General features: G+C 40.3%; 1 protein-coding gene across 10 annotated transcripts in view; it reads left to right on the top strand.

Moving 5' to 3' along the window:
* The window catches only part of raraa (retinoic acid receptor, alpha a), a 583661-nt gene that overhangs the window by 432772 nt on the left and 127358 nt on the right, over positions 1-23531 (top strand). The gene's annotated exons all lie outside the window — the stretch shown is intronic.

Genomic DNA, 23531 nt, shown 5'->3' with positions numbered 1-23531 from the left:
TTAGAAAACCTTCTTCACTGTCTACTATGCCACCAATTATGGTGTTGTCCGCAAACATGCTAACCATGCTTCTGTATTCTCATCCATATCATTTATATAAATGACAAACGAAGGAGGACCCAGAACTGATCCCTGTGGAACACCGCTGGTGACAGGCCTCCAGTCTGAAAAGCACCACACTCTCTTCTGCTGTTAAGCCAATTATGTATCCAGTTGGCAAGCTCAGCCTAAACCCCACGTGACCTAACTTTAGTAATTAGTCTACCTTGTGAGTTCTTGTCGAAAACCTTACTAAAGTCCAAGTAAACAATGTCTACTGGTCTGCCCTCATCAATCTTTTTGGTAACTTCCTCAAAAGATCTCAGTCAAGTTTGTGAAATACGATTTCCTTTGCACAAAACCATGTTAACTACTCCTAATACAATTTTTGCCAATCTAAATGTCCACAAATCCCACCTTTTAAAATCACCTCCAACAATTTACCCACAACCGAAGTCAGACTCACAGGTTTATAGTTCCGTGAATTCGTTTTACAACCTTTCTTAAACAAAGATGCAACATTAGCCACCCTTCACTTATCAGGTACCTCACCCGTAGTTAGAGATGATGCAAATATTTCGAGAAGAGGGTCTCATAATTTCCTCCTTTTCTTCCTACAGCATTCTGGGATATATTACATCAGGTCCTGGAGATTTAGAGTCATAGAGTCACAAAGATGTACAGCATGGAAACAGACCCTTTGGTCCAACCCGTTTATGCCGACCAGATATCCCAACCCAATCTAGTCCTACCTGCCAGCACCCGGCCCATATCCCTCCAAACCCTTCCTATTCATATACCCATCCAAATGCCCCTTAAATGTTGCAATTGTACCAGCCTCCACCACATCCTCTGGCAGCTCATTCCATACACGTACCACCCTCTGTGTGAAAACGTTGCCCCTTAGGTCTCTTTTATATCTTTCCCCTCTCACCCTAAACCTATGCACTCTAGTTCTGGACTCCCCGACTTTGCCTATTTATCCTATCCATGCCCCTCATAATTTTGTAAACCTCTATAAGGTCACCCCTTAGCCTCCGACGCTCCAGGGAAAACAGTCCCAGCCTGTTCAGCCTCTCTCTGTAGCTCAGATCCTCCAACCCTAGCAACATCCTTGTAAATCTTTTCTGAACCCTTTCAAGTTTCACAACATCTTTCCGATAGGAAGGAGACCAGAATTGCATGCAATATTCTAACAGTGGCCTAACCAATATCCTGTACAGCCACAACATGACCTTCCAACTCATGTATTCAGTACTCTGACCAATAAAGGAAAGCATACCAAACGCCTTCTTCGCTATCCTATCTACCTGCGACTCCACTTTCAAGGACCTACGAACCTGCACTCCAAGGTCCCTTTGTTCAGCAACACTCCCTAGGACCTTACCATTAAGTGTATAAGTCATGCTAAGATTTGCTTTCCCAAAATGCAGCACCTCGCATTTATCTGAATTAAACTCCATCTGCCACTTCTCAGCCCATTGGCCCATCTGGTCCCGATCCTGTTGTAATCTGAGGTAACCCTCTTCGCTGTCCACGACACCTCCAATTTTGGTGTCATCTGCAAACTTACTAACTGTACCTCTTATGCTCGCATCCAAATCATTTATGTAAATGACAAAAAGTAAAGGGCCCAGCACCGATCCTTGTGGCACTCCACTGGTCACAGGCCTCCAGTCTGAAAATCAACCCTCCACCACCACCCTCTGTCTTCTACCTTTGAGCCAGTTCTGTATCCAAATGGCTAGTTCTCCCTGTATTCCATGAGATCTAACCTTGCTAATCAGTCTCCCATGGGGAACCTTGTGGAACGCCTTACTGAAGTCCATATAGATCACATCTACTGCTCTGCCCTCATCAATCTTCTTTGTTACTTCATCAAAAAACTCAATCAAGTTTGTGAGACATGATTTCCCACGCACAAAGCCATGTTGACTACCCCGAATCAGTCCTTGCCTTTCCAAATACATGTACATCCTGTCCCTCAGGATTCCCCCCAACAACTTGCCCACCACCGAGGTCAGGCTCACTGGTCTATAGTTCCCTGGCTTGTCCTTACCATCCTTCTTAAACCGTGGCACCAGGTTTGCCAACCTCCAGTCTTCTGGCACTTCACCTGTGACTATCGATGATACAAATATATCAGCAAGAGGCCCAGCAATCACTTCTCTAGCTTCCCACAGAGTTCTCAGGTACACCTGATCATGTCCTGGGGATTTATCCACCTTTAACCATTTCAAGACATCCAGCACTTCCTCCTCTGTAATCTGGACATTTTGCAAGATGTCACCATCTATTTCCCTACAGTCTATATCTTCCATATCCTTTTCCATAGTAAATACTGATGCAAAATATTCATTTAGTATCTCCCCCATTTTCTGTGGTTCCACACAAAGGCTGCCTTGCTGATCTTTGAGGGGCCCTATTCTCTCCGTAGTTACCCTTTTGTCCTTAATATATTTGTAAAACCCCTTTGGATTCTCCTTATTTCTATTTGCCAAAGCTATCTCATGTCTCCGTTTTGCCCTCCTGATTTCCCTCTTAAGTATACTCCTACTTTCTTTATACTCTTCTAAGGATTCACTCGAGCACCTTTATATTCTCTTAAGTGCTACTGATCATCCTCTTCTGCATTGTGAACTGTGTTGTGTTGCCATTCCTTCACTGTCACTGGGTCAAGATCCCTTTTGAACGACATTTTGGGTGTCCCTAAACCCCAAGGACTGCAATGGTTTAAGAAGGCAACTCATCACCACCAAGATATGGGCAATTAATGCTGACCTAGTCAACGATGCAAATATCCCGTAAACAAATTTTTTAATGGATTTTCGTCATTTAGGACTGAGATGAGAAATTTCTTAACTTGAAGAGTATGAATCTTTGGATTTCTGGACACCAAAGGGAAAGTGCTAGAGAAACTCACGTCTGGAGAGATAAACAGAATTAAGGTTTCAAGTCCAATATGTTTCTTCTTTGGGACATTCTGCATTCAAAATATTAACTCTGTTTCTCACGCCACATGCTGCCAGACCTGCTGAGTTTCTCCAGCACTTTTTGATATTATTCTTAAAAGCCTGGTTTGATTTAATTTCTACCTGTACTGTTGCCTGATCTAACGGTGAAGCTCTAGGTACATATTTTTATGTTAAAAGTACAGTATAACAAACATTGTTAGGGATGTGGGAGGAGAGGATTAGACTTATCTCTGATGCACAATTTTGGTGAAACAGCAGATGAAGAGAATTTAGACATACTACCAGAACACACACAACTATGCCCAGCATAAATTGCTGCCTTCAGGGGCTAATATGGAAGAAAATTGAGAATGAAATACCAATGAAACAAATTCATTGCGGAGAGTTGGGCTACATGAAGAAGGCAGCCAAATAGTTTCCTTTTTTTTGTTTATCCTGGACAATTCTGTCTATATCAGTATCATCCTTAACATTAATCAAAGCTAAGACAGCTGATGATTTTGTCATTATTACTTCAAAATTTGTAAACATAACTGGTACTGGACTATTGACAAAGATGGGGCCAGTAGGAACTAGACTGGACCACAAAACATTACATGTCGTAAAGGCAAAGGTTGAGAATAGAATAGTATAGCTTTCATTATAACATCTGGACTAAGCCACCAAAACTTTGTTGTTTAAAATCTACAAACCAATAATTACTGTCAGCCATTGTCACCTCACAAGAGTTTCCACCTTCCCCCTCTATCTGTGCATCGAGTTAAGCATGTGCTTTGTTAACAAAACCCAAGTATATGTGACTCCAAAATCCTTCATTACAACCAGAATATTTTTAAACTGTGTCTCATTAATTTTCTGCAAGTTATAAGGATGATTGTAAGAATTATTTCATTGATCCCTTGATACTGTGACGACCGTCCCTTTTTGGACGGGGCAAAAATTGTCAACTTGAAAAACATTAGCAAAGTGATCAGCTGACCCATGGAATGAACTGATCTTGAAGCAGTCTCTACATCATCCTAATCCTAGTAATGCATTCATTCTCAGCTATTAACGGGTTTTGAAAAATAGTTTAATGAAGTTAGCAGGTGATTTTGTATCTTTATAGATGAAAAAAGAACTTTTAAAAAATTTCTTCCTGATGCACTGTGTGCTCTAGAACTTAGTTCCTCAATACCCTTGAAAATGACAAAGTTTCTAACTGGGTAACACTCGGAAAAAGTTTATAGCGCTGAAAGGTCTTAATTGAACCAGTGCTGCTTTACATAAAAACCAGCAGGGTTTTTTGGTAGTGTATAAAAGGTATCATTATCAAATATGTTTTCAAATGGAAAGCAATTATCGAGCAGTGTAACTGCATATTTGAAGCTCCCTGCAGGCAAATTTTAATAGTCTGGATAATGTGCGCCAGTTTATTTAAAAAGCATTTCCCTGAAGGAGGATTTTTCAAAAATGTGAAATAATTTCTTTCAAACCTGTAGGGAAAGAGATTTCCACAACACAGATGCTTGAAGGAAGGTGATAGAGAGGTTTCCTCTGTTTCATGATCCCAAAAATAAATTACATCGTGTTATTTGGTATTTTCTTCTTGCACAGCTATCAACTGAAGGATAGTAACAACAATAAATAACATTAGAAAAGTCTCTAATTTCCACTTGGAAATTATGCCCACATTCTCCTTGAAAATGAAAACTTCTATGAGGCACTGAAGAATGCCATAAGAGGGATAATTAGGATTTACATGAAATGAACTTGGCCTATTCTTCTCCTGAAATTAGCTCATCATGACCACAAGTATCTGAAGGATTTATTTTAGTCTCCAGCTCTGAGCAAACTTTCAGCGTTGTAATCGTCCACAGTTCCCTCATCACTCTGTTGACTTACTTTCTGTCCACTGTCCAGTATCCATTTTCACAGTTAATAATTAATGGTTGACAGAGTCCATTTCTTTGCAATAAATAAGCTGGATTCTTCCATTCTGCCTCACCAGGTAGCTGTTGAAAAGGAATCAGACTATTTCCTGTGGTTGTGTTACCAGATTATGTTTCTTTTATTTTACTCAATGACTTGAGATTCATGGTTCATAACCGTTGAAATCTTATGTTCTTTCCCTGCATGCAATGCCACAAAATCCATAAGATCAAGTGAAGTCAATACCTAAATAGCATTCATGTTAGCAGTAAATTGTGTTGGTGTAATAGCATTTTGCAACTATGAAGGGATAGAATGGCAATTAAGTTCCTAAATTTACACCTCCAGCAAGTTGAAAACCTAGGCCTGGGCAGGGTAAAGATATTTGAGGTGGGAATGAGTTCATGGGTTGAGTTCTGAGACTTGTCTTTGATTATGAAGAAAATTTATTGGAAAATGTAATAATTTGAAGAATTAATCTCTTAGTGCCCCAGAGAGAGAATTAAGTGGAGAAAATTGACTTGTAATTTAAAACCCACTTACTAAGGTTTTTGGAATAATAGACAGCCAGTGTAGGCGCTGAGTCCAAAGGGACTGAAAGCCAGCTCCTAAATTCTGGCCTAAGCTCTTTAACTTCTTCAGTTGTATTCAAATGAAATGTCTACCTCATTATGTGGCTAGAGTGCCTTGCAGCACTCAAGTTGCATATGGCTTATCTTGAGCAGTCATTGAAGGGATTCGGGTGTGTTTGTTAATCTGCCCCTTTCCTGTCTGCCTCTGATCTTATCTATCACATAGCCTGGTGCTGGGACTGTATGTGGCAAGCAATGAGGAATCTGGTTTCTGACTTTGCCCAACCAAATAACCTTGATGGTCCCAGCACACTGAAAGATAAGTGCAAAGAACTGGTACTTTTGTCACTTGATAACTTTATTATGTCATGATGCAAGTACCATAGATGTTGGGTATGCAGCATTTGATCACTTATCACTCTTCTTTCATGTATCATTTAAAGATGAAGAATTTTCAAGGCCAAAACAAGAGAACAAACTGTGCAGATGGATGGCAATCTTAAGTGCCCAACATGGCCATTTTCTGATCAAATGATGAATGGAGGCGGTCATAGAGTTCTGGAGATGCACTTGGCCTATATCCCTCTAAACCCTTCCTTTCATATACCCATCCAGATGCCATTTAAATGTTATAATTTCACCAGCTTCCACCACTTCCTCTGGCAGCCCATTCCATAAATGCACCACCCCCTGCGTGCAAAAGTTGCCCCTTTAGTCCCTTTTAAATCTTTTCCCTCTCATTTTAAACCTATGCCCACTAGTTTTGGACTCCACCACCCTGGGGGAAAGACCTTGTTTAATCTCCATGTCCATGCCTGTGATGTTATAAACTTCGGTAAGGTCATCCCTCAGCCCCAAAGCTTCAGGGAAAATATTCAACTTCTCTCTATAGCTCAAACCCTCCAACCCTCGCAACATCCTTCTACATCTTTTCTGAATCGTTTCAAGTTTCACAACATCTTTTCTATAGCAAGGAGACCAGAATTGAACACAGTATTCCAAAAGCTTAACCAATGTCTTGTACAGCCGCAACATGACCTCCCAACTTCTTTCCTCATTGCACTGACTAATAAAGGCAAGCATTCCAAATGCCTTCTTTACTATCCTGTCTACCTGTGACTGCACTTTGAAGGAATTGTGAACCTGCACTCGAAGGTCTCTTTGTTTGGCCACACTCCTCAGGACCTTACCATTGGGTTTATAAGTCCTGCCCTGATTTTCCCTATCAAAATTAAATTCCATCTGCCCCTCTCCAGCCCATTAGTCCATCAAGATCCCACTGCACTCTGAGGTAACCTTCACTGTCCACTACACCTCCAATATTGGTGTCACCTGCAAACTTATTTGGAGGTGGGAGGTTTTTGTGAGATATTTATACAAGCCTGATGCAAACATCCTATATTTCAGCCTGAGGTTAAGAGGTGAGAACTTATTGACAGAAATTTAAATGGAATCAAACAGGTCAGCATTACACAAGGTTAAATATGTGTAAAGCCACCTCTAAATCTATAAATTCTGTTTTGTGCCTCAAAATGTGATCAAATGCCTTATTCTCGTTTTGATTTTGGAATAAATATAAGTTTATATCTCTAAGATATAAACACAGCTTTGCAGTGGCCAGTTTTATTACTTACTAACCAGATATTAAATGAGGCTGGTGTATAATCTTGGGAGCATCTATTGTCCTGCGTACTGTGAGTGGTATGTGAATTCCTTTGACTCAGGTAATTCTGCACATTCATGTCAATCACTTTATGGTGGCCTGGAGGATATGGGCTTGTTAACTGTCTGTCTGAGTTGCTATTGTAACACAAAAGCTGGTTCATTTTATTGAGGAGATTGAGAGCAATTGTGCTTCCACCCCCAAAACCTCAGAATGTCAATGCCTTGATATTGGCCTAGATTCCAAAATGATACCCTTTAGCCAGTTCCTTGTGTTATAACTCTTGCTCTTTTATCATAAGCAGTTTTTCACAGATTCTTGTCTTCCACAATCCACAACAAATAAGTTCCAGTTTAAGTGCAACTTCAGTCTACCCAGATAATTTATCAATAAACTGAACCACACAACCAAGTAAGGCCCCAGATTCAAAATTTTTTAAGGTTCAGACACAGTATATGACTCTGGAGCAAGTAGGGCTTGAACCTGGACCTCCAGGCTCAGAGGTAGGGAGATTGCCACTACACCACACGAGCCCAAGGTTCTACAACCTATCCCCAGTCAGCACTGCCTTAATTTATTTCAGCACAAATACTAACCATGCACTTTGGTTAGTAAAGTCAGGAAATAATTGGCTTCTCATTGGAAATTGCTTGTGTTTCGAATCGACTGAGGTCAAGACCAGACTGAACATTGTGTTTTCTGTTGACATGTTTGGCCTATTATAAATGTCCTCAATTAAAAACAATAGAAGACTGCATGTACCAATGAAACAAAAGTCACAATCATCAAGAGAGGAGAGAAGGGAGATGTTTTCTGGGGGGGAATGTCTTAATAATTGCATGGCATTGCCTCCAATAAGTGTTCACTGTTGATTCTGAATTCAGCCCTGCATTAAAGCAATATTTTAAATAAATTTACCTTATGGTAGAAAACCTGGAATGCAGAAAGTGTACCATCTGCACAGGCAGCTGTAGACCAGATTTCATTAGATTCCAATTCATAATACTCAGCATGAATACTAAGCATTAAACTGGTTGGGTTATCACTGTCATAATGCAGGAGAATTTGTGTTCTAAATAGGCTGTTGTCTTTTTATAGACTATTTATATCACAGTCACCTTCCAGATTTAGCAACAGTAGAAAAGTCATATGTGTATGATTCAAACATACTGTGAGTACAAAGTGACATTTAGAAAATGAACAGCCCAAAAACTGAGAACAATTTTACATGGTCTAGCAATATCAGAGCCATCCTGATAGGTAAACAGTATGGGCTGATGAAAAATGGCACCTGTACTGATACTGTTTTTGACTGTCACAGGTACTCTCTAGGACTCCACTAAAATAACTGAAGCACCTCTGCCTCAGGAGTCTTTAAAAAAACAAAGGAATTCAATAGGGTAGATATTAGGAACAACATTGCCAATGAAGAATTTAGAACTAGAAGTCATCATATTAAAATTAGAACCAGGCCATTTAGCAGTGAAATCAGGAAACACTTTATCCACCCAATGAAAACTAGAAATGTGGAATTTTCTTCATCAAAATGCTGTGGAGTTTGACTGTTGACATTTCCAAGTGGAGTTTGGCAAGCCTATCGAGGAAAGTGAATCCAAAGTGGGTAAATGGAGTTCACATACTGATCAGCCATAATACTAGAATGACAGAATTGGTTTAAAGGGCTGATAGATGTTTATTCTTGTCTCAGACCTCAGAAAGTAGCCTCAATAAAAGTTTTAAAAGTAATTTACTACAATATTGACATCACTACAACCCCACAATGTGTTACTTTAAATTATTCAATTATTTGTCAGTGGAGAAGCAGAATGCTAGCTGATGGAACTAATTGATTCACTGATAGAATTCAAATGAACAATTGCGTAAACAATAAAGCAGAAAACTACTAAAGGACTGTTTGGGGTTTTTTTAGATTAGATTAGATCCCCTACAGTGTGGAAATAGGCCCTTCAGCCCAACCAGTCCACACCGACCTTCCGAAGAGTAACCCATTTCCCTCTGACTAATGCCCCTAACACTATAGGCAATTTAGAATGGCCAGTTCACCTGACCTTCACATCTTTAGACTGTGGGAGGAAACCAGAGTACCCGGAGGAAACCCACGCACACACAGGGAGATTGTGCAAACTCCACACAGACAGTCACCCGAGGCTGGAATCGAATCTGGGACGCTGGTGCTGTGAGGCAGCAGTGCCAACCAGTGAGCCAATGTGCCACCCCAATACTGTCGGGTTCAATACTGATCCTTGTTATATCTAATGACTGCAAATGTTTCCAAAAGATGGCTGTCGGCAGATTTATAAGACTGTGTTTTATATTGGCTGGCAGATTCCAAGTTTAAATCTTGGTCTATATTCGATGATCTGAGCCAGCGTAGCAGAGCTTTCTAATTGGCCTTCATGTCTGCTGATGGGAGAGGAATAACTTTTCTTCTCCTCATCAAAAACTAACAACTAAGAAGTGTGCTTTATGTAGAATTAGATATAAGATGGAGCACAGAAAAATAGACTATTCCATCAAAGCACTCCATGTTGCTATTTATATTTTTATTTGAGCCTCCTTCCAATCTTCCTCATCTACTTCATCAGCATAACCCTCTATTTCCTTCTGTCTCATATTTTGTGCTTATCAACCTTTCCCTTAAGTCCACTCTTCCCTGAAGTCGCACGTTCTACGTCCTCCCCACAACCAAGATAAAGAATTCCTTTAGAATTCCTTTTTGGATTTCGTTGTGACTGTCTTGTCCAATTGTTCCTAATGTACTTTTCCACATGAGTGAAAACTTTCTGCATCTAGTCATGTCAAACATTTTCAAAATTTAAAGATCTCGATTGGGTCATGTTCTGGCCTTTTCAAGAGAAAAGAAACGCATATTGTTCATTCTTCCTGATAGACACAGCCTTGCATGTCTCTTTGTAAATCTTTTTTTGAATCTCTTCAATATGTCTCTACCCTTTTTGAAATAGTGGCTTTGCAGCTAATGAAACCCTTTTAAAGTACAGTTACTGTTGTAATGAAATAGCAGCCAATTTGTGCATAGCAAGGTCTCACAGCAACTATGTAATGATTACCAGATAATTTTTGAGGAATAAATGTGGGCCTGGACACGGGGGAGAATTCCTGCACACTTCTTCCAAATAGTGCCATAAGTTCCCCAGAGGGAGGGAGTACCTCTGTTTAACATCTCCTCTGAAATACCATGCCTTTGACAATGCAGCATTCCCTCAGGTTTATGTGCTCATGTCTCTGGACATGAGCCAACTATTTTCTGGTTCAGAGGCACAGAGCAGCAGCTGACACCAGTCTTTGCTGCTAGAAACTGCATGACCATGAACATAAAGATGAAGAAAAATCAGGCTGAGAGCCAGACTCCCCACACAGCCTCTTGGACAACGTACAGGAGGAGAGGCAAATAATATTCTATGTCTATCGCTATTCCCAGGTAACCACATATCATGAGATGGCTTCTACTCGTAGGAACTGCCTCCCTTCTGAAAGTCTACTGCAATGCACTTATTGCATGTCCTGGCTTTGAATGTGTGCATGGAATTAGGCTTGCCATTACAGTCACTGGCTCTTGGCTCTACTGAAAGTATATTTTGCTGTCTGACCTGAAGAGAATTCTTGTTTAGCAAATAAATTCCTGTTCACTCCTGTTATATAAGACTGGAAAAATAAACACAAAATTCTTCGCATTACGCAGTACATTTCCAATTTTCTTGTCTCCATATTCCACAACTATCAGCTGAAATTTGTCAGGAGACAACGTCTCAGATAATATCTCAATGTCTTTTAGCCCAGTCATATTTATATAAATGTGCTTGCAGTGTTTATTGGAGTTCAGATTACATTCTTGTATGGACTGTGGTGCAAAGTTTTACAAATTAGCTCCTTTTACTGACCATTTGTAAAGCTCCTGATCCAGATTTCCACCAAATAAAAAGTACGCATATTTGAATGCAAAAGGAAACAGGTATTCTGTCTGGTTTCTGTTTTCAACCTACTTTCAAGAAAGTATAGAATCAGCAATGAGAGTGTCACTTGCTTTTACCTGCAGCGGACTGACTGGTGATTTTTTACTAACCCTAAGTCTTAGATTATACTTCCTTTCATACGTTAGCTAGGAGACACTCAGTTTATTGAAACCCTGAATGGTTTTTAAAATGTTTTCATGCCTGTGAACCTGTGTCCAACATTTAAATTGCATATAACTGATAATAAATTAATTAAATTTTCTGAAATTGTTCTGGTGTGGCAGTAAATCTGGATGGTTTAACATCGTTACTAAAACAAGGAATAGATTTTTGGGATAAAAGAGGCCTTGAATAATTTAAAATGTGATTAGAACTTAAGATGTGATTGCTTTCTTTAGCCTCAATATTTCTTCTAAAGTACGCTTAATTGTGTATTTTTAAGAGATATTTATGGCTGTCAGACCCAAAGCCCCCATAAAGCGATGTTCTAACTAATAAAAAAACTTTCACAGTAACTTCTATTGATAAATCGTTCTGAGTACTTCGCCCACTCTCTCCTTGCTAAGAACATCATATCAATTGCAGAATGGATTGTTATGATTTATTTGATATAGTCAAGTGTTAATGTATTGATAACGACAAATTGGTCAGTTTCTTTTGCATTTCAAAACATTTGAAGTATCTGATAATTAACTAAAGCAATTTCAAGCTAAGGAATTGATCAACATCAGTGTTTCAGAATGGTGATTTCAGTTTATTTATTTGTGATCAGTCAAAATGAAATATATACTTTCACAAAATGGGGAATGCATTGCCATTAACATTAGACATGTAATTTTTCAACATGAATGCAAAATTATGTTGGATAATACGTAATATCACAAGATTTGCAATTAGGACTGAGACAAAAACTGAGATTGTACATGTTGAAATCATAGCTGAAAATGTGTTGCTGGAAAAGCGCAGCAGGTCAGGCAGCATCCAAGGAGCAGGAGAATCGACGTTTCAGGCATGAGCTGGTCTCTTACCTGCCCTCGATCTCTTCATTGCCAACTGCCGCCGCGACATTAACCGCCTCAACCTCTCCACCGCTCTCACCCACTCCAACCTCTCACCCTTGGAACGTGCAGCCCTCCACTCCCTCCGTTTCAACCCCAACCTCACTATCAAACCGGCAGACAAGGGAGGTGCGGTGGTAATTTGGCACACTGATCTTTACACCGCTGAGGCTAAACGCCAGCTTGTGGATACCTCCTCCGACTGCCCCCTTGACCATGACCCCATCTCCCACCACCAAACCATCATCTCCCAGACCATCCATAACCTCATCACCTCAGGGGATCTTCCATCCACCGCCTCCAACCTCATAGTCCCAAAACCCCGCACCGCCCGTTTCTATCTCCTGCCCAAAATCCACAAACCTGACTGCCCCGGCCGACCCATTGTCTCAGCCTGCTCCTGTCCCACCGAACTCACCTCTGCATACCTCGACACAGTCCTGTCCCCCTTAGTCCAAGAACTCCCCACCTACGTTCGGGACATCACCCATGCCCTCCACCTCCTCCATGATTTTCGCTTCCCCGGTCCCCAATGCCTTATCTTTACCATGGACATCCAGTCCCTGTACACCCCCATCCCACATCACGAAGGCCTCGAAGCCCTCTGCTTCTTCCTTTCCCGCCGTACCAACCAGTACCCTTCCACTAACACCCTCCTTCGACTGACTGAACTGGTCCTCATTCTGAACAACTTCTCTTTCCAATCCTCCCACTTCCTCCAAACCAAAAGAGTAGCCATGGGCACCCGCATGGGCCCCAGCTATGCCTGCCTCTTCGTAGGATATGTGGAACAGTCCATCTTCCACAACTACACTGGCACCACCCCCCACCTTTTCCTCCGCTACATCGATGACTGTATCAGCACTGCCTCGTGCTCCCACGAGAAGGTTGAACAGTTCATCCACTTTACTAACACCTTCCACCCCGACCTCAAATTTACCTGGACCATCTCAGACTCCTCCCTCCCCTTTCTAGACCTCTCCATTTCTATCTCAGCGACCGAATCAACAAGAAGACCTCATGCCCGAAACGTCGATTCTCCTGCTCCTTGGATGCTGCCTGACCTGCTGCGCTTTTCCAGCAACACATTTTCAGCTCTGATCTCCAGCATCTGCAGTCCTCACTTTCTCCATGTTGAAATCATGACAGCCATCGCGGAACCACATTGGATACTTCAGTGCAGGATTACATTTGTGTGTAAAATATGACCTTTCTGCTAATCCAGGTGTTTTCTAGAATCAAACTCTAAAACTGGGAACCAGTTCAAAAATGTCAAAAGACGTTTGTATGTGGAGATTTCTCAGCTCCCGTTGTATATGTGATGTGATCTATTAAATAGGTACTATACAGAGATAGCTTTGTAAGTTGGGAAGGTTAAGGAACCCTGTTAACTAATTGTGAGCATAACTTAATTGAGATAATAAATTTGATTACTTGTTGAACATCTATGCAATAACTTGCCTAAGTGGCCTTCATGAACCTGAGCTATATAAATCCCACTGATGTCCTTGGGCTTGTGTTTCTTTCCTGTGACAAGACATCACATTTTCTCCAATTTAGATAGATTAGCACAGACTGTATCGTTTTCCTTTTCAAAGGATCGGGATTTCAAAGGGGTTAGACTGTTATTACATGAGGGTGTGAGTTTTTTCTTCAATTTTTACAGTCTCCAATGGCAGACTGACCAGGAATAATTTGTGTTTCTAAGTGAACAAAATATTAATTTCCAATCACGTCTTATGCCAACATACAATTTTCTGTTGATGATATAGTTGCTTCTAGGGTTTCCTCTGCAATATCATACCGTCCAGATCCTTGCCCAAGTGGCACTAATCTTGTGAGCCTCTTTAATCATGCACAATGTTGTATCGAAATCCATCCTGTCCTTGCCTGATGTTCACACTTAATCCTTTGCAAGATTTGTTAGATAGCAGTAAGGACCCTTGCAGAGTTGTCCATTTCCTTGCCTGACTGGTGTCACAATAAGCCAAACTGCACTCATTAAGATAAATTGTAGAGTGTTGTATGTATATTTCTGCCTTATATGGTTTAGAATATTCAAATCAAGGGACCAGAAAAATATATAAATAGTTTACCTGTTTTCCTGAAAGAATGAGCATTCTCTCCCCAAAGTGGAATGCCCCACAGGTTCACAGAGCTAATATTTGGGAATCTCCCACATGTCGGTAGGGTGCTGTTGAAGTTTAATGAGCTTTTGCATTTGCAAGAATGTGTGGAACAGAATAGGCAGAATCACAGTCATGAAAGGTCCAGCAAATCTCAGTGCCTTCCATCAGTAAGCTAGACAAACTGATAATGCTCTGAAGCATGACATAATTTACTGGTTAATATCTGAAATATCTGAGTCTGCCATCAAGCGTTGGCTTATTTCTGAACTTTGAACGTTGTTCATCTTGAATCCAGTCGAATCACTTCTTCCCCAGCAGAGAGTCACAAAATATAATAAAATTACTGTGCACTTTCTGTAAATATTGAGTCCTGACGCCCATGAGAAGTGCACATGTATCTTTTTGATGTCCAAGTGTAGCCTGACATTTTCTGAATAAACATATGCCTTCATTGGAAAAAAGCATCGAGTTGGCTTCAGGTATTGTCTTTCTGTAATTCAGAATCAGTATCAGGAGATGCACAAAACAAATACTGCATAATTGTTAGCAATGAGTGCATTTTAATCAGTACTCTGTTTTGACAGGAGAGTTGCATGTTGTGTCTTATTAATAAATCCATATCTTTTCATTTAAAGTGTGCATCCAGTTTTACAAAATTGCATTTCCAGCAGCACATGAAGAATTATCATAAGCATCTCCTTGCTTTCTGAACCTGAATTCCTGGTTGGTGATTCGCAGTGCTCAACAGCCCGTTCATAAATTCTTAGCATCTGCAATGAGCATCCATCAGGCTTTTCTTCATTAGCTAAGGCTATGTAATGTGCAGTTTTTGTATCTTCTCAGGTTTCCTGTACAGCTTGAAACCTGTATAAATATACCACCTATGCTCTCCAATCTGAGGTTCAATATTCTTGGAGTCCAAATTTAAAAAAGCCCAAGTTCTAAAGTAAAGCTTCCGTGAAGAATGCCTATATATACATTAAATCTGACTCATTTTACCAACCAAAGCTGCCCTACACAATGAACGTTATTGTCTCCTTCCTGCTGTAATACTAGGCAAGTAGATGCCTAGGTGTAATCTGAAGATTAATAAAATAAGTTTAATCAACACCAAGAACCAGATGTGTTATATTTCTTTTAGTTGCCTCCCATCCTCTGGGATCTGTCATGATTCCTATGTTTCTGGCTTTGACTTAACCCTTTCAGACATCCATTTAGATTGAGATATCCTCCTCTACCTCAGATTACATCTCTCCCATCCTACCACTTACTGCTTCTCCTTCATTATGCTGCCTTCCTCTCACTCCAGGAACCCTTGTGGTCGGCTGGATTTGTTCCTCAGCCCATCCTTCCCTGTTTCCCTTGTTCGACCTTCGCTGTTGTCTCTTATTCCCTCCTTTAACTTTAAAGAGCTTGGAAAATATTACTGCACAAGAGGAACATTATAAAAATGCAAGTTGTTGATGAATGTTTATCACCTGCAATAAATATTTTTTAAATTCATCTGTGGGATTTGGACATCCCTGGCTAAGTCAGCATTTGTTGCCCATCTCTAGTTGCCTTTGAGAAAGGTGTAGTGAGCCATCACCTTGAACCACTATAGTCCATATGCTATAGGTAAACCCAGTATGCCAGTAGGGAGGGAATTGCAGGATTTTGTCCCAACAACACTGAAGGAACAATGACATATTTTCAAGTCAGGAATGTGAGTGGCCACTTTGCATGCACCATCTTTGGCCATCATCAAAGTCTTAGGATGCGACTCAATCCCAATACCTATGGCTTAGAGGTAGGGATTGAACCCAGTGTGTCACAAGAATTAAAGAATGGGAAATGAACAGTATAACAGCTGCATAAGGAAAGACATTTTTAGTTTTTGTCTGTGAGAAACTATATGGAGATGAACTGGTATAATTAATTATTGATACAGATCAAGCTATTAAACTTCTCTCTGTGCAACTCCCATGAATAGATTGACTGCTTATTTGACATTCAAGCATATCAGTATGTTGCATGTGACACAAAGCATGAAAACAGCTGGATTGTTAATTGAAAACTGATGTGTAATTGTCTAGCCAAAGCAGATTTGCTGTAAAAGCCTTTGCTTGTTACCAGTTTAATGAGGGTTGTTATGCAATGAGTGGTAGAGAAAAGGGTTTTGGGTTTAAAGTTGCTCAGTGATTTCTCATGACTTTTTTTACAGTACAATTAAGAAGAAAAACAGTTTCTATCCAAAATCACTAAATTGTGGCGTTTGCATTTTTTCTCTTTTTAGATACGATTTTCACTCCTCTTGAAATGTTAGTTCCTTGCTGGGGTGTAGTTTGCTGTGTGCTGAAATCTTCCAGCAACAAACCAAAGTGAACACTATTCATAAAATAAAAACAGAAAATGCTGGGAGTGTACAGGAGGTTAGAAATTAACTGTCGGGAGTAAAACTAAGTTTGCTTATCACGTCAGTGACCCTTCATCAGAACCAGATGGTGAAGGTTCATTGACCTAAATATCTGGATATTTTCAGGATTTTCTGTTTACATTTCAGATTTTCAGCATCTATGGTATTTTACTTTAGTGATCTTTTTTATCCATTCGCGAATGTGTGCGAATTTGCCTGGGCCAACATTTATTGTCAATCGCTAGTTGTTTTTGAGAAGGTGGTGGTGAGATGCCTTCTTGAACTGTTACTGTCTATTTGGTGTAAGTATACCTACAATGGCACTAGGAAGGGAGTTCCAGGATTTTGACTCAGTGACACTGAAGGAATGACAATATAATTCAATATCTGGATAGTGAGTGGCTTGCAGGGGAACTAGTAATGATTATTCATGAGTGGGTAATCGCTGTAAGTATTATAGGTTATTTACCTGCTGTTAGCTGAGTCCAATCCTCTGCCCTCACACTGTATCCATGAATATTTCAATAGTAATTAGAGTAGAAATCTGGCAATGTTCCTTTGCTTAACTAAACCGTCCCCTTCTTCAGCTTGGCTGTTACTTGTGCAAGCTGGTAGCTTGGCTCAAATCTGGGGCATACAAAGGAACTCTATGCTCAAATGAACGTACAAACATGAAGCAGAAGTTGGTCACTTGGCCACTCAAGCCTTCTCTGATATTGTTAAAAATCACACAACATCAGGTTATAATCCAACAGGTTTATTTGGAAGTACTAGCTTTCGGAGCGCTGCTCCTTCATCAGGTAGCTAGTCAACCCCAGTCCACCACTGGTACTTCCTCATCATTCTCTGACATTCAGTTAGATCATGGCTTATTTGTTTGTGTTTCAAATTCTACATTCCCATTTACCCTAATAATCTCTAATTTTCTTGTCTAACAAGAAACTCTGTCTTAAAAATATTTATTGACACACAAACAGAAATTCCTAGCGAAACTCAGTAGGTCTGGCAGCATATGTGGGGAGACTTAGAATTTTTTTGAGTCCAGTGGCTCTTATCTGAACTGTTCTGCTGAGCTTCACCAGCAATTTCAAAGCTCTAGCATCTGCAGTTCTTTGTTTTATTTCAAATATTCACTGACTCCACTATCACTGCCTTCGGAGACAAACAGTAATAAAAGGATCATTATTCCAGGAAGGAGCTTGCTGAAAATAACACAATGAATCCCTTCCTCCTCAAGTGCTTGGAAGAACCATGGGAGTTGGTGATGTCTGATGGTACATATGTTTGGACATGTGCTGTCCTCCCTATTCTCTGCACATGTACTTGTGGATTTAGTGCTGCAAGGCTTGGAAAAGTTTGATTCCAATGGAACTCTCTAAATCTCAGCTGCAGTGTTTATTCCTGCATTTCTCAAGAGTTTTGTTTCACTGTGTATTTCAAATGTGCAGCAGTCCATGATTCTGTGGCCACTTTTCCATTGGACAAGTGCAGCAGACTGCACCGTTCTCTCATCATTATCTGCATTCCAAGTATAAATGATTGAAGCCTGCAGGAAACTCTGATGTTAGGAAACTAAATGTAGCATGTAAAATCCTAGATAGCATTTTGAATCTCTATATTGAAGCACAGCATGTCTAAGGAACACAACACCTAGAGCCAAATATTGATGATGGACAAAAGTCAGACTCCTCAAGTAAGTCATAGAGATGTGCAGCACAGAAACAGACCCTTTGCTCCAACTTGACCGTGCCGACCAGATATCCTAACCTAATCTAGTCCCACTTGCTAGCACCCGGCCCATATCCCTCCAAACCCTTCCTATTCATATAACCATCCAAATACCTTTTAAATGTTGCAATTGTACCAGCCTCCACCACTTCCTCTGGCAGCTCACTCCATACACGTACCAAAAGTATCATGATAAAATCCAGTAAAGCAAGAGGACTGTAAATGAACCATTGTACATGGTGTCTAAAAAAAGTAAGTGTACAGGTAAGCCCTCACGATTACACCCAGGCTCTTCTTATAAATAACTGCCGAGTGGCATTCGTTGAAATATAGTTGCAACTGTCTGCCTACTCTCACACTGGTGCAGTGTTGGAGTATTTGTGCTCAAGGGGAATAATAAATGCAACATCACACCATAACATGCAAATGAGACAAATGCATCAGGAAAATTATATCTTAATAAGTGAAAAGTCAGAAAACAGTCAACTGATTGTTCAGGGAATAGGGTTTTTAGATCTTAAAACACAGCGTTGTTCAAAATGAAAGAAATACTCCTGTCATCCTGAGGCTGTAATTCTCACTGAATCTAATATTTTAAATGTTCAGACAGAGCCGGGTAGTGGAAAAGAATGAACCCCGTTTGCCTAACACAAAGTGACGGGTGACTCTTTCTTCTTCCTGGTGCCTTCATTCTCTGATTCAGTATTGCAGTCTTCTTTTCTGTTTCTGGAACTGAGATAATGTTGAAATAAAATTAAACATTCGGTGCCGCAGGCAGTAGATGAATTCAGTAATTGATGTAATGAGACTTGTCAGGCTTATTGAAGGCAGTCATTAGCGAGGCTGGATGCCTGCACTCGCTGCTCCATCACGCAATAAGAAATTCCCCATTCTTCACAGGAACAAATGAGCAATCTTGCATAAGAATCTCGTGGAGCTGGATGTAAGGATATTCCCCCCCTCCACCCCACAAAGAAATTGTCAGACCAGCTGAGGGGTTGATGATAAGTTTATCTGACCTTAATATTGCTGGCAATTTGGGGATAAAAAGAGGGGTCAGCTTGTGTCTGTGTGGATATTTATATCTTATTATATGAATGACCTTCACTGTTTCAGAATAAAATTGAGGTGGTTTCGTAGGCAGGGGGTCTGTATATTCCACCGAGGTCAATGAAATATTTATTGCAGATTGGGTACTGCTTTCCTTTTAAACCTTTTGAGCTGTTTAAAGTGAATCAGAAAGACAGAAAAACAACCAGAGTTAAGCCACTCCTTTTAAGAAAGCTAATGAAGTATTTTGATTGCATTTTGATAATTCTGTGCAATACAGCATCCATTTTAAGCACTAGAGCTTTTCAGTTTTTGCAATTGATCAAGAAACTTAGAAGCAATTTTGTATTTATTTTTACAACTGCATGTCATGGCTAGTTTCAGCCAGTGTACTTGACTTCAGCACTCCTGGAACAGGGATAATTGCACGAGGGTGGGGGAGAGGCCAATTTGTTCACAAATTCCGACCTTCCTGGTAAATGCCAGAAGTTGAAAAGGTTTGAACTCAGGTAATCTTCAGGCTTAGGTGAATATCCTTCTAACTTCCCCAAGCCTGTCAATCATCTCCAAGGCACAAGTCAAGACTGTAATGGAATACTCTTCACTTGTCTGAATGGGCGCAGCCTCAGCAATGCTCAAGAAACTCGATACTGTCCAGGAAAAGTCAGCCTACATTATTGGTACCATCCACCACCTTGAACATTCACTCCCTTCACCCCCAATGCATAGTGACAGTGTATGATATACCTTCAATACGCCCTGTAGTCTAGGCTCCTTTGATAATACCTTCCAAAGCTGCAAACTCTACTGCCTGAAAGACAAGGACAGCAGGTGCATGGCAGCACTACTGCCTTCAAGTTCTCCCCCAAGCCTAATGCTGTGCTTATTGGAATTGTATTGCCTTTTTTTAAAGTCGTTGGGTCAACATCCTGGAGCTTCTCCCTAACAGCACTAAGGGTGTATCTCATGCGAAAGACTGTAGCAGTTCACGAAGGCTGCTTGTCACCACTTCCTTGAGGCAACTTAGCAATGGGCAATAAATACTGGCCTGACCAGCCTTGTCCATAGCCCTTGAACAAATGTAAAAAAGATGTGAAACCTGTTACAAGTAAACAGGTTGCTCATGATCTTGCATTTTGGTGCAACAAACAAGGATAGGGCTTATACGTTTAATGATATGGCCTTGGATAGTGTTATAGAACAGAGGGACCTAGGAATGCAGGTACTTAATTCTTTGAAGTTTGCGTCACAGATAAACAGGGTGGTTAAAAAGACGTTTAGCACATTTACCTTCATTGCTCAGTCATTTCAGTATAAGAATTGGGAAGTCATGTTGAGATTGTACAGGACTTTGGTGAGGCCTCTTATGGAATACTGTGTGCAGTTCTGGTTGTCTAATTATAGGAAGGATATTATCAAGCTGGAGAGAGTTCAGAAGAGGTTTACCTGGATGTTGCGGGTTTTTGGAAGGTTTGAGTTTTAAAGAAAGGCTGGGACTTTTTTCACTGGAGTGTAGGAGGTTGAGAGGTGATCTGATAGAACTTTATAAAATAATGAGGGGTGTAGATAGAGTTAATGGTAGTTTTCTTTTTCCCAAGGAGGAAGGGGGCACAGTTTTGAGGTGAGAGGAGAGAAAGTCACGAAGCAAATTATTTTATAGACAGGTTGGTTCGCGTTGGAATAAACTTCCTGAGAAAGTGGTGGGTGGGTACAATTACAACATTTAAAAGATATTTGGAAGATATATGAATAGGAAAGGTTTGGAGGCATATGGGCAAGGAGCAGGCAGGTAGGACTAATTTAGTTTGGAATTATGTTTGGCAAGGACTGGTTGGAAAGAAGGGTCTGTTTCTGTGCTGTTTAACTTTACCTGGACTCTCATATAATGAACATGTGACAAATGTCTGTGGAATGAATGGCATGAATAGGTATTTTGCAGATTTGGTCAGATATTCTCAGTTGTGAAAATATCTTTACTTCCAGCCAAACAAGATCCTCCCTGTAGTGGCTTCCATTCAAGAGAGTGGGGAGAAATCAGTTGAGGGGGGGTGGAATTCAATGAACATGATCTAAAGCTGGCATTGGTTTGAACATTTACTGTAGAAGGAGGCTGATAATCAGTGTATGTTCGGTCACCCCCCTGCCTCTCCATTGATTGTTTCCCATCAGCATATGTAATGTCTAGGTTGCTGTTGCATAATTAACTAAACACACATGTCAAATTCTAAGATAGACTAGAATGTGTCTGGCACACTACAAATGTTTACATTTAATGCACTCATGTTGGGGAAGGTATCGATTTATTATCTGTAAACAATTAATCCAGAGACGCAGGTAATGTTCTGGTGACACTGGTCCGATTCTCACCATGGCAGATGGTGAACTTTGGATTCAGTAAAAATCTGGAATTAAGATTCTAATGATGACCACGAAACCATTGTCGATTGTTTGAAAACTCTACCTGGTTCACTAATGTCCTTTAAGAAAGGAAGTGCCATCCTTACTTAGTCTGGCCTACACGTGACTCTCAACCCCTAACAATGTAGTTGACTCCTGGCTACCTTCTGGGCAATTAGAGTTTGGACAAAAAGTACTGGGCAGGTAAGTACTGCCCCTATCCCATGAACAAATAATAAATAAAACTAGCTGGTTTTAAAACAGAATTTTAGTCTGATGAGAGAGTGTTAAATCTCCTGTAAAGTTCAATTTGAACAAGCTGTCACCAGGAAAACATTGCGAGGTTTCAACATTAATTTCCTTTGTACTAAGTGGGTCTTCCTTTATTACCTCCTTTGTCTTGTATTCCCTCCACTGCCAAGAAGTTTAGTTGGCCCAAAAGGTGATTTGAAGGCACCTACTTGTCACAGATAGGATTTCATGTTTTTGGCATGTTTTTACAATATGCAGCAGGATACTTTAATATGTGTACTGTTAGTATTGTAGAAGGCCTTTGAAGGTTTTGTAGGGAATAATCATCAGAGGCAGCAACAACTTAGGCTTTATATTGGCCCCACTGAGCTTGGTGGGACATTACCAAGCCAAAATGATAAGAGCAGACTTGGTCAGTTGCAAATTGAATTGCTGCTCCCCTGTCATCGTGAAAGCACTGTAAATCTTGTTTCCTTTATTCAGTTTTCAGTACTCTTACTAATATAGAAAGTAGTCTTTGGGGGCCTGGTACATTTCTGTTGCTATAGTAACTGATCAGACTTATCAGTGTTGAGCGGTAAGTGAATAAGACAGGGGTCAAACACTCAATAGCACCCAACCTAGTTTACCCCTGTATAGTTATATTGCGACTGGCAGGTGATCTGAACATGTTTTTAAGCTTCTGGGGCACCAAGAATAGGTTAAATAATAAATAATATCCCTAGTCTAGCAAACCCACTAAGTAAAAAAATTACAACTGGTGCTCAGTGGTGATTATCCTAAAGTGTATAAGAATGTGTCCATTTGTAGTTAAAAATCACACAACACCAGGTTATAGTCGTACAGGTTTAATTAGAAACACTAGCTTTTGGAGCGCTGTTCCTTCATCAGGTGGTTGCAGAGTACACAATTGTAGTGCCTTTCATAACTTGAAAGTCTTTCAAAGCACTGTATAATATAATAATGTGGAAAACTCGGCAGTTAACCTGCATACAGCAAATTTGCACAAGCGACCAAATATATGATTTGATAATGTGTTTCAGTTGTTAAGGAGATAAATGTCAACTAAAACACCAAGAGGGGAACTTGCTCCTTTCAAAATAGTACTTTGGGATCTTGTATGCCCACCTGAGTGGGCATTCCTTTGCTAACACGAGTCTTGACTATTCCTGCACTCCTAGCCAGATTCCCATGTTGTACTCTTTACTTGAGATCCTAAGCTCGAGAATTCCATCTCAAAATTCTATTGCTGCTTTTATTTTATTTTCACATTCTTTAAAACCTACCTGTTTGGCCAAGCTTTTGGTCCTTATCTCACCTTAAATGGATTAGTCTCAAATTTTTGTCCTCGCGATGCTTTAATACATTAA

This window comes from Chiloscyllium plagiosum, unplaced genomic scaffold (genome assembly GCF_037043375.1).
Source record: "Chiloscyllium plagiosum isolate Xiang-an unplaced genomic scaffold, Cpla_swu_hap1 HiC_scaffold_32, whole genome shotgun sequence".
NCBI lineage: Eukaryota > Metazoa > Chordata > Chondrichthyes > Orectolobiformes > Hemiscylliidae > Chiloscyllium > Chiloscyllium plagiosum.
This window is presented reverse-complemented; position numbering and strand designations above follow the sequence as displayed.